Source organism: Rattus norvegicus, chromosome 3 (assembly GCF_021556685.1).
Source record: "Rattus norvegicus strain SHRSP/BbbUtx chromosome 3, alternate assembly SHRSP_T2T, whole genome shotgun sequence".
In the NCBI taxonomy this organism is placed as follows: Eukaryota; Metazoa; Chordata; class Mammalia; order Rodentia; family Muridae; genus Rattus; species Rattus norvegicus.
This window is the reverse complement of record NC_141536.1, coordinates 38,854,947-38,867,639: the sequence shown is the minus strand read 5'-3', so window position 1 is coordinate 38,867,639 and position 12,693 is coordinate 38,854,947. Positions and strand designations below refer to the sequence as shown.

The 12,693-nt window shown below is 40.3% G+C and overlaps 1 pseudogene; it reads left to right on the top strand.

Annotated features, from left to right (window-relative positions):
• The first annotated feature begins 7,184 nt into the window (after positions 1-7,184).
• LOC147995469 (uncharacterized) lies at positions 7,185-10,695 on the top strand (annotated as a pseudogene).
• The last annotated feature ends 1,998 nt before the right edge of the window (positions 10,696-12,693 follow it).

Below are 12,693 nucleotides of genomic sequence, written 5' to 3'. Positions count from 1 at the left end.
TTTATTGTCAGGCAGAAACAAATAACTATGTGTCACTAGGCCTGCTTTTGAGCTTCTAAAACCTCAAAGCCAATCCCCTGTTGGCATACTTTCTCCAACAAAGCCACACATACTCCAAAAAGCAGCACCTCTAAATAGTGACATTCACTATGGCCAAGCATTAGAACACAGGAGTCTACGGAGGCCACACCAATTCAAATTACTACAAACAATTTGAGAATAAAAACAAATAAAAAAGTAAAAAAAAATAAAATAAAATGTTTAAGAATAAAAAAAGAAAAAAGAGACTCATGTGGAAATTAGGGAAAAACTTGAAATGCACTTATTCAGTGGTTCTTTTTATTCATCATAGAGAAAACTATTAAAATCTTCAATAAGTAAAATCTCTAAACCTGAAAATTATAGTTTATATCAAGTGAATAAAAAATATGTTCTTCCCCTCAACATTTCTTAGCTGCCTGTGATTCTTTTATTAGGGTTGAAGCCTTCTGAACTTTCCACTTTCTGTGGTAGCATATCAATGGTATTACTGTTCAAGTTTTGTTTAGGTAGCCATGTTGGTGAGACATCATGGATGAAGCTTTTCTGGCATTTCTAGGAGACACAATCTTACAGCAAATCTTGTGTTTGTCTGGAGAGAGAAGAAACATCATTTCATGGGAGTGTTTCCTGGAAAGGAAAGGAATCGAAAATGATATAGTTCAATTAAAATTTTAAAAAACATTTTAATTAAATATTATAAATAAAAACACATTGCCTAATCCATGATCATTTTAAAAGTGTGTGTGTGTGTAAACAATTATTAAATCAAAGCATAATATTCAAATTGCATGAATAGATTTATTAATCAGGCTACTGAAACTAAAATATAAAGGTGAATAATAGTATTTCAGAATAACAGAGTATAAAAAATAAGTGAAACAGATGTAAGTGACTGGTGGATTACATGTTATGCATGTACTTATCCATTTCTATCTCTAGCGCAGAAAGGAAACCTTGAAAGTGAATTAGGAAGCACTTTTAAAGAACTTAGTCATTTACAAATCAAATGCTGTCTATGAGAGGCAATGGCTCACACAACTGCCTACATAGAATACGTTCATTATTTTGGTAACTGGGATATTCATTTGATGAGTATTACACAAATCAATTTAAATGTGCGATGAAGACTGAATTTATCAGCATTAAGTCAGAAAGTCCATCAGCTTTAGAAGGAAAGTCCACCTTTTATTTGACACTAGAGACTAGAAACTAACAAGTGCCTTACAATAATCTAGTGAAACGTGAAGTCTAGGAACATTATTTATTTCTAATAAGTCTTAAGCATTGTTAAACTCCCATACCCCTTCCCCTGTTGAAGATAGCTGGTTACTATAACAACCACCACTGCAGTATTACCAATATACACAAGGAAACAAAACCATAACCTCAAAGTCATTGGTGTTTCTTGCTCACAGAGTAACCACATAATTTAGAAACTGACAGATATTTGTTAAGTAATGGAGAAAATGAAACAAATTTAAAGTTATTGTATCTAAAAAGGAAGTTAAAGCAAACCCTATAACAAGGAATAGAAGTGAAAGAGCTAAGAGAAATCCCTGCCTTTTCTTGTTACAGTAGCAGGATAATACTACCCCATTTGCTCAGAAAAGTGTCACTCCCAGATGACCTGAGGGCTGTGGGTGAAGAAAGAAGAGGCAGCTGCTTGTTAGAAAAAAGGCAATAAACTTTTCTCTCTTTCTGTACATAAATGCCCTTCCTCTCATACACACACACAAACACACACACACAAAATCACACAATATATGTATGTATATAAATTAATATGTATAAATTATGTGTATATAAATGTATATGTATGTATGTGTGTTTTTGTATATGTACATGTATATTTGTGTGTGTTTGTGTCCATGTCTGAAAATAATAGCATAGTAACTTAGGACTTCTGAGAAAAGAAAGGCAACAGAATGAAAGGATGTTTACATTTTCTGACTTTTACGTACTTCCCAGAAAATTAAGGAAACATTTTTGATTCCCTTATCACTGGAAAGGTAGTATAAAATCTTAGCAAATGAATTGAAAGTTATTAAATTGTTAATTAAAGGTAAGTAATATCAATTATCTATACATGGCCTATATCTATAAATATATTGGTAAGCCATTCTTGTCACACTTATTTAAAACTTTTTTCATTGCATATAAAATATAAGAATTATACATAATATTGGGATGTGCTGTGATGTATGGATATATTTTTAATGTTTAAATCGGATTAAATGTATCTTCTCAAACATCATTTCTTTATAGTTAAAACTTTTAATAAAATTTCTGTTAAGGCCTAGATAAAATATTAAGACTTAAATGAAATGTTAAGGCCTAGATAAAAGGTTAAAGCTGTGTTTTTTGATTAGCCTGACATTATAAGGACATTTTCTTATATGTTTCAGCTGTTGCTAGGAATCTTACTAATTCCAAGATTAATTATACATTGTGTTTTGTTCCACCCCTTGGAAACCAATCATGATGAAAGTCAATAGAACTGTTGTCTATAGTTACCCACAATAAACTTGGACCCAAATCGTCTATCCAACAGCACTTTCTGTACCCATTTATAAGCTTTAAAGGTATAATCTCCCCCTGGGATATACCCCAATATGAGATAACTACACCAATATAAGAAACTAATTGAAATATGACTTCCAATTTTGTGTAGTGTTCAGTAAAGTTTAAGTTCCCAAGACCTTCCTGGAAACATCCTGGTCATCAACTTAAGACATGAATGTTAGACAAGTCTCATCCTGGTAGACAAATTAAGACATGAATAGACCAGGCAAGTCTCCTGCTGTAGTTGAATACCCCAAGCAATGGGAGCAGGATAGGTGTATAACAAAGATATGTTCCTAAGAAAATTTCCTGTCCCTAAATATTGATTGGTGAAATAAGTTAGTACATATCTTTGTGGATTTTGGGCTTAAAACCTTGTAGGATCTTAATTTGGAGTTCAATTTCTGAATCTGGACCATGGTACTGGTCAATATGTCCTGGGGCATATGCTGAATAAATTATTCCTGCCTCGGATCAGTGTTTGTATTGTTTGTGAGGCAATTCCTGGACCCCAATATTTTTCTTTAGCTTTTGCAAACATAGAAGTCATTACTGTTTTCCACATATACCTTGCTATACAGTAGTACATGGCTGTTCTGGCAAGGGATCATATCCTAAGGTAAGAACCAACTGCAATGCAGACATCCTGCATTACAGTATGATCTGGCTAGAATATATACATACCCTTAGTACACACCTTTAATTCCTAACAATGAAAGTATGGTTAGTTTGTAGAAGCAACCAGCCATGTTGGAAAGTAAAGTCTAATTGAGGGGCAGACAAGGTGACAAATCAGAGAAAGAATTGACAGAAGGTATCAGAGATAGGATATGCCCAACTCTCATGAGAACAGCATCCTCAAGAGAGGCTACTTATAGGATATGCCCAAGTCTCATGATAACGGCATATTCAAGAAAGGTTACTTATGTGGAGGGAGGGAGAGAGAGAGATGTTTATATATGATATATATAGTGTGTGGGAGGCTATTATACTGAAACAATTTTAGAGACAGGTTGCAGGGAAAACAAATTATATATAGGTGAAGACAGAATGAACCAGAGAATGAGGAAGCAGAAGATTAGAACATATTGCCAAAGTTAGTATGAGGCCAAGCACAACACTTCAGTCAAATGCCTAGAGAAGCTAGATTAACTCAGTAAGCTTGGAAAATTGGACAGCACCAAGGCTAGAAACTTTCAAGCCTAGGCCTAGTCAGAATTGAGAAGGAAACACTCGGCACTCAATTGAGGCCTTGTGTTTGAACAGCTTGAGTATGGCTCTTATCTCATCACTTCCTTGGAGGAAGTAAAAGTGACATTTACATTAATATACATTAAACTTCTTTCCTATCTCACTACATTTTCACCTGTTTTCTTTGGACTCAGATACTCCCAACTTCTAGGGAAACAATTTTATATGGCACCCATAAATGATATGTACCTCTCTTCTCATGCATGACTCCTTTTACTTAATGTACAATTCTCCAGTTATTTCTATATTGTTGTAAATGGTAGAATTTCATGGTTACTAAGACTACATAATTTGCACACTTTTGATGATTTAATACCGCTGTTTCACTGTTGAGTAACACTGTGTCTGAGAATTCCATATCTTTTCCTTCTATTCAGTAAATGTAAAATTAAAAATTAAACCCTATTGTACATGTGAACTTTGAAAGGAGACAATAAGTCCAAGATGACCTAATACATCTATTCTCAATAATAAAATGATGGTATATACCCTTATTGCTGTGTGGATGAAACAGGATGTTCATGAGTTTGAAGCCAGCACAAGACAAACAGTGGTTTTGGGAATAGCCTAAGCTATATAACGGGACTCCTAATCAAATACAGAAAAAACAAATAGCAATAAAAATATTTAAAGTATCCCCAGTATATGTGTACTTTTACTCAGTCAGCAACCTATTATTATTGTTAAAGACCTAATATCATATTTCTATGTGTTACTAAGTAAGTGCATTTCCTTCTACATGATAATATAGTGACCTAAAACAGTTTTCCTCAATTAACTGGAGCTGTTTTTATAGCTGTAAGAGTAAGTATAAAAATGACAACCTCTTATTTTAGCTCAGCTTTTTTTGAAAGCAAGTAGTCTAAGAAGCTCATTTTAGAAAGGAGCAAAAAGCATCTGTGACCATCTTGTCTCTAGTGAGTTCATGTACAACAAGTTCTAAGCCATAACAGTATTTTTGCAGCTAAGTGACAAGCCTCTGAAAATAGAGGTTTCCAAGGAAAAATACTGGTGAGCTTTAACTACACCTCTGATTCTTTCATCCACATTCACTAGGCTTCTAAAATATCCAATGATTAGTTGATTTGTTAAACAGAGGACTGCAAAAGGTGAAAGAAGACAATAGATAGCAAGGAAGGACACAGGTTTAGAGGGGTGTTCGGTTTTATATAATCAAGCATTATCTGCAAGTCATTTTATCGATTGCCTACTGCGTTGATAAAGGTTAGCAGATATTATACAGCTCACAGTTTTGCTCCACCACCTCTCTTTCAATAAAACAGGTTTGTCCAGCAATGAAAACAGTATTGTTTGTGCTAAACAGAGAGTATACAATTTCCTCTTAACTATATGAAGCATTGCATATAAATAAGTTTCTAATTGTTACACAAATATTTGGTTTTGATTTACTAAATATTTTTGCTGTAATAAGAATTTGCTCATCTACAGGTTATTATTGTTAATTCTTCCATTTTCTAAGGAACTGAAAGCCTGAATTTAAATCTCTGGTTTGATTGTAGAAAAGATGGAGAGACATAAAAGAATGTGAGATTAATGAATATTACACCACAGAGAAATTTTTCAGGATTTGAAGAAAAAAATTGATATTGATACTGGAACCCTGAGCTCTTCATTAGTTTGATGCTGTTCATGCAAAGCTCCCATATCTAGTTTTGCTAGACCTGGCATCCTTTGGCAGGATCTGGGCCAGGCGAAATCCTCATATGCTGTTGTCTGTGTCAGTCTAAAGGGATATCATTTCCTTTGCCCTTATCATCTTGAGAGGTTTGGGTCTGCTCAAGCACTGCTTAGAATAAGCTGTTTTGTTTTCCATCCTTCTTATCCACATCTAAGCAACCATTCTGAGTCTGGCTCAAATCTCTTCTTAGAGAAGCAATCCTGTTCACAGCAGACCTGAATAACCTCTCCCTCAATTTAAATCTTAACCCAACCAATTACTGTTCATTTAGCCCATATCATAGGTTCCTGAATGATTTCTATCATTTAAATGTGTATCATATCTCTTTATACTGACTCAAGTAACACAGGGAAAGTAGCTTAATTAAAAACAAATGTCATGGAAACTAACGTTGTTCTTCTTTGCTTGTGTATTTATTTATTTACTGTGAACACAATAGTAGTAGTCATGACAACCAGATACATTTATGGACCAGTTAGCATTTTTAATAGGGAAACAATATATTTAAGTGAGTGAAATCTGAATCTGAAGAATTAAAATTTCAAAAAGTTAGGACGTGCCTGAGAGGGTGTTAGAGATAGGACTTGCCAAACCAGCTATCAGCCCCAGGGACATTGACCATCTGTAGCCACTCCCTCCCCTTCCTTCACCCCCCTGAGTGAGATGAGCCACCCTACCTGCCTGCCGAGCTGCTAGAGAGCACGTACACCTTGCTGATGTAATTTCGTGCCGAAAGTAACTGTGCACCATTTGAATTGACCAATCATGTGTAACCGCGCTAATGCTCCCATATAAACCCCCGAGTTTGGAAGCTCAGGGTCGATTCCTCTGTCTCCTGTGTGGGATACGTATCGACCCGGGATTTCGCTAATAGGGATCTCATTAATAAAAGCTACCTCCTGCTGTTACATCAAGGCCGGTTACTCGTGATTCCTGGGGGCATCCCACCCCGCAATTGGAGCAAGAGACGCAGCTCCCCATTTACGCTCTTTCATTTGGAGGTCCCACCGAGATCGGAGCGTGACCCCCCGGAACCCTGAATGCCACTTGGAGGTACGTTGGTGTGAGTGCTAGAAAGTGGCCGCTGAGTGTGTGTGTGTATACATGTGGATGTGAGTTGGATGTTTGTCTGAGTGTTTCTGTGTGAGCGGCGCCGCAATTGTCAGTCTGTGTCTGTCTCTGTTTTGGTTCCGCCATGTGTGTATATATGTGTGTTTAGTACTGGTCAGTGTTAAGAGGGCAGATGTGTATTCCTGCCCTGTGCTAAGAGGGCAGATGTGTATTCCTGCCTTGTGGTAAGAGGGCAGATGTTTATTCCTGCCCTGTGCTAAGAGGGCAGATGTGTATTCCTGCCCTGTGCTAAGAGGGCAGATGTGTATTCCTGCCTTGTGGTAAGAGAGCAGATGTGTATTCCTGCCCTGTGCTAAGAGGCCAGATGTGTACTCCTGCCCTGTGCTAAGAGGGCAGATGTGTATTCCTGCCTTGTGGTAAGAGAGCAGATGTGTATTCCTGCCCCGTGCTAAGAGGGCAGATGTGTACTCCTGCCCTGTGCTAAGAGGGCAGATGTGTATTCCTGTCTTGTGGTAAGAGGGCAGATGTGTATTCCTGCCTTGTGGCTGCAGAAGAAGGGATGCCCCGGGCCCACAAGCTGCAGCCCCTGGAAGATGTTCCACGGGCGGAGAACAGTCGGGAGAGCTCAGCTGTGGCCAGTCAAGAGGAAGAGAGTGAATGTGAAATCCCACTCTGTGTCTGTGTTGAGAGAGTGGATGTGGAATCCCACTCTGTGTACATGTCTGTGGTTTTCTGGATAGGATGCTTTGTCTTGGTCTTGTTTGCCTGGATTGTTTTCTGGTATTGTCCAGTGTCTTTTTGATTTTTGTTTCGTATTTGAATTTGGACTGACGACTGTGTTTGAATCTTGGACCGATGACTGTGTTTGAAATCATGAAACTGTTTGCTTTGTTCGTCGAAGAGTTTTACTTGGTCCCCTTAATGCTTAGTGAGTAAGGAACTTAATTTTGTAGACCCCCGCTCTATTGGCGGTGTGTTGGTTGATAGCCAAAGTTAATTTTTAAAGCATAGTGTTTTATCTATGCTTGTGCTCGCAGCCAGCTGTGATGAGCTGGGAAAGATTTAAATTTTGCTTGGGAGTAAGGAAACTTAAAGGCGGAGTTTCAGCCGGTTGTGGTGGCACACACTGGTAGGATTTGCTGAAGGAGGCAGAGGCAGGAGGAACTATCTGAAAAGGCTGAGAGCCAGGTGGGAGAGGACTCTAAGGAAAACAAGAACAAGAAAGGAATTTCTGACATTTGCTCACAGAAGGAGAGCGCTCATTAAGAGAAGTTCTTTAAGGAAGCCTCTTCCTATAATTTAGGGCACAAGAAGTTTGCATTCATGGAATGTTTTCAGCTGAAACAAGGCCCTTCTGGGTCTCCAGCAAGGTTTGACCCCTGCTGAGCCCTGCCCTTACATGTGGAAGCCTTTTGTTCTTCTCACCTGAGTCAGAATTAGGCTGGCCTTCCTGGTTATTTCCCTAATTTATTCAGGCCACGTAGTCAGTCTTTTGTTACTGAAGTCTCAGCCAGGGTTCCCCACTGTGCTTGACCGATACCTGCTAGTGTTGTCCTTATTCCAAGGGAGGAGTCAGTCTCCAGCATTAAATTACTTTTCTCATTGATAATCATTAACATGGAGAGTGCCTTTGATCCTATCCCCACAGCAGCCAGTTCCTGCCCCTGTGGTCAAAATGCCCCAGGTTGGGGGACAAAAAGAGCCCCTAAAATAGTTTCAAAGAATCTACAACAAGCTGTAAAGAACTTTGTTTTGTTTTGCCAGTCAAGATTTAGAATTCAGGCTTTGGCGGTGGCCAAGGTCAGGATTAATGTTTTCTTTTCCATGGGCCTTTTAAACCCAGTGAGACGGTTTGGTAAAGGGCTGCTACTGAGGTCCTGATAGCCCCAGGTGAACTGGTTACGATTCTTTTGTCAGCCACCTGGCATCTAGCAACCAGGTTCTAACCATTTCTCCATCCTTTTGTTATTATTTGTTACTAAAAGCCTAGTGTCATTTGGAGGCTGGTTCTCTTGAGAGGCAAAGCAACGGAGCTGACACTGAAGAGAGATAAATGCTGTTTGCCCTCTTCAGTAGACCTCTATTTCAAGATTCTCTTGTTTTCTCATTTGAGATGCTTGTTAGTAACTGTTAAGGTATTCTTTACCACTGAGGAAAGACAGAATCCTACTGGAGGCCAGAAAGAATGTTCCAGACACGGATAGAAGGCCCTCACTTCTGCCTGCTTTCTTCAGACGCCTGAAGGTAGGGAGTGCTTCAGGTCTGCCGCCAGACTCCAAGTGTGGGTCTCTGAGGGGCTGGAAAATGCCCCACCAATCTGGCTAAGATAAGGAAAGGATATAAAGAGAATGTTACAGAAATTTAAAGGGTTAAGTTAAGTTGCTGAGAGTTAGTATAAGTTACAGAGAAAGTAAGGTTAAAAGAGAAATTAAAGAGCTAAAGAGAGATAGAAGACGAGAGAGGAACATATACTCGCCACAGTAGTCAGGGAACCTAGGAAGATAGTACCTGACAACAGAAGAGAATTCCTGGCTAAAGATCAGTGTGCCTAATGCAAAGAAAAAGGACACTGGGTCAGGGACTGCCCAAGAAAGAACAAGAGGGGCCACTGGAGAGCTTCTTGGTCCTAGAGTGCTGGCTATGTACAGAGATAGAAGGGAAGTGTGGATACAGGGACCCAATGCTCTGTGCTCCTATGCCCCCCAGTGGGCCAATATCCAAAGACCTTGAATGCAAGGGGCTACTGGCAAGGAACAATACTTATGGACTGCCCGAAGAACAGTGGACCTTGGCATGGGCCGGGTAACCCACTAGTTCATAGTCATCCATCCCTGACTGCCCCTATCCCTTGCTCATGAGAAAATTGCTCTCCAAATTGGCTTGCGTGGGCTGAAATGACTGGGTGAGGCCATGTGTATGCATATCTACAGACTGTGTATGTGGAGCTTAAGACCTGTCTCAGTGCACCAGTACCTGATGCTGGGAGATGAATGGCTTACTGCTTTTTTGCCTGGAACACACTGTTCCTGCCAGCCGGGCACTAACAATTATCACCCAATCCAGGACTTAAACTGTGATAGAGTGGCTGATGTTCTGCCTTTGAATAGAGTGCCCCAAAAGATGGGACCACTGGTCAGCTGCCATGGACTAGATTCTCCACCGGTTGGGGACAATCTGGTCACCTTGCTGCCCAATCTGGACCTGGAGCCACCACAGCACGAGTGTCAAGTACTGGCAGAAGCCCACGGGTGGAGGAAAGACCTCTGCAACTGGCTGATTGACCCCTGCTGAAAGCCGAGGACCTTGTCCACAGACGGGAAGAGTTCTCTTCATGAATTAAGGTCAGAGACAAGTGGGTGCTGCCATGGTGGACAACATGACCTCATCTGGGATGGCTGAACTTCTGCCCCCCAGCACATTAGCACTGCAGATGCCTTTACCATCTCTTGGATGCCCTGGTGAAGCCAACAACTGCAAGAGACGGCTTCGATAGTCATCAAGAAGATACTGGAAGAAATCTTCCCCCAGTCTGGAGTGCCCAAGGTAATCTGGTCAGACAACAGCCCTATTTTCATTGCCAAGGTAAGCCAGGGTGTGGCCAAGTACTTAGAGGTCGATTGGAAATTACATTGTATCTACAGACCTCAAAGTTCAGGACAGATAGAGTAAATAAATAAAATTTTAAAAGAGACCCTGACCAAATTAAATTAACCATGGAGACTAGTGCAGACTGGGTGACACTCCTTCCCTCTTGCTCTCTTCAGAGCAAGAAATACCCCTTCCAGATTCAGCCTTACCCCCTTTGAGATCTTATATGGGGCCTCAGCTCCCCTGACTGTATTAGATGATGTTACTGAACCAACATGTCATAGTGCCATAGTAATAATGATTTGTGTGCCAGGCTAAAAGACCTACAGGTGATACAGAAAGAAATCTGCTCACAGCTGACAGCAGCCTATGCTCCGGAGACCCCTGAGACATCTCATCAGTCATCAGTTCCAGGAGACTGCAGCTACATTGAGCCTAGACACTCGAGCCTCGCTGGAAAGGACCATACCTGGTGCTGCTGACTACCCTGACAGCTGTCAATTCTCAGCCCTCACCAGCCGTGTACTAGCTGTTGGGGCTGAGAGCTGGGACCTAGAGGGAAATTCAGTCATGTTTGTCCTGGGTTCTATCAAGATAGGTGTGGGGATAGGCTTGATTTCCATTACAAATGATGTAACATTACATATGTTAGTACTCCTAATACTTCTTGGGACTGTGCCTCGAGGATCACAGTCTGTATAAGTTTAGAAGTTCTAAAAGCTAGTCATGACCTTGGTGTATAGGCTTGGATAGTGTCCAGATTAGAATCCTCATGTCAAGACAACAATACCAAGCTGTTATACTAGATGAAGCTGAGTTCTCCATGTAGTCCTAAGATTAGAACTACTCCCAAAAGGAAGTGGGGAATGAAGAATTAAAATTTCAAAAAGTTAGGACGTGCCTGAGAGGGTGTTAGAGATAGGACTTGCCAAACCAGCTATCAGCCCCAAGGACATTGAACATCTGTAGCCACCCCCTCCCCTTCTTTCACCCCCCTGAGTGAGATGAGCCACCCTACCTGCCTGCTGAGCTGCTAGAGAGCACGTACACCTTGCTGATATAATTTCGTGCCGAAAGTAACTGTGCACCATTTGAATTGACCAATCATGTGTAACTGTGCGAATGCTCCTATATAAACCCCCGAGTTTGGAAGCTCAGGGTCGATTCCTCTGTCTCCTGTGTGGGATACGTATCGACCCGGGATTTCGCTAATAGGGATCTCATTAATAAAAGCTACCTCCTGCTGTTACATCAAGGCCGGCTACTCGTGATTCCTGGGGGCATCCCACCCCGCGATTGGAGCGAGAGACGCGGCTTCCCGTTTAGGGGTACGCTCTTTCAAATCCTATTTTGTGTTTCATCCAAGGCTTTGAACCAGATAATTTGTTGGTTTTTTTTTTTTTTTTTTTTTTTTTTTTTTTTTTTTTTTTTTTTTTTTTTTTTTTGTCATGCTTTGATTTTGTCAAGACTGGGTTTCTCTTTGCAGCCCCGGCTACTGTAGAACTCACCCTTGGCCTCCAACTCAACTCACAGAGATCATCCTGTACCTACCTCTGTAGACGGGAATCAAAGGCATGGATAAACATGGCCAGTGACACTTAGTATTTTTAAGATAACACATTAAAGCATTTAGAATGCCATCTTCTTTAATATTAGCCTACAGGAAATGTTCCATTATTAGCTCAATTCCTTAGTTAAAGAAAGCAAAGTAATTTCCCAAATGTTCAAAGACAAAATGACAAAAATTTAGTTGAACGTTCCAACTGGGTTTAATTCCAGTTAAGGAGTTACCTCTGATGGGCTCTAACAGACCCAAACATAGCAAACAAGGCATTGGTGGGACTAACCCTTCCACCTTGGTGATTTGAGAAACCACTAGACTCCTCATTTGGCCACTTCCTCATGCCTGACACATTTCTGAGGCAGGACACCAAGATCCATCAATGAATATTCCCTATTTGGCTACACTTTCTACCTATTCCAATGAGGAATTACCAACTCACTGGCACAGACTTCCCCACTTTCACTTGGGGAACAGTTTCTGCCAAGCCACCTGCTGTGCTTTTTGCCCAATTCAGATTCAGCTACCCTGACACTCTGTCTTGCTTAATAAAAGATCTCTTCGTTTTGGAAATCAGTGTTTGGTTGAAGTCTGTGCCTAATGTGGATCCCTTCAGCATCCAGTAATAGAAAGGAACAGGAGTTGCAGAAAGAAACCTGTGTTTTATAAGATAAAATTAAGGAAAAGGTACAATAGCAGAAGACAATGGCTGAGTCAATTATGTTACCTACAAGGGTAAGCAAATGAAAGTTTCTTGAACTAGCTGCAATAGCTTGGCTCTTTTTCCACAGGATTTTCAGAATCTCCAGGGTTTTTGTTGGTGGGGTGGTGGTGATGGTGATGGTGGTGGTGGTAGGTTTTTTTTTTTCTTTTCTTTTTTTTTTTTTTTGGTATGTGTGTGTGTTGTTGTTGTTTGTTT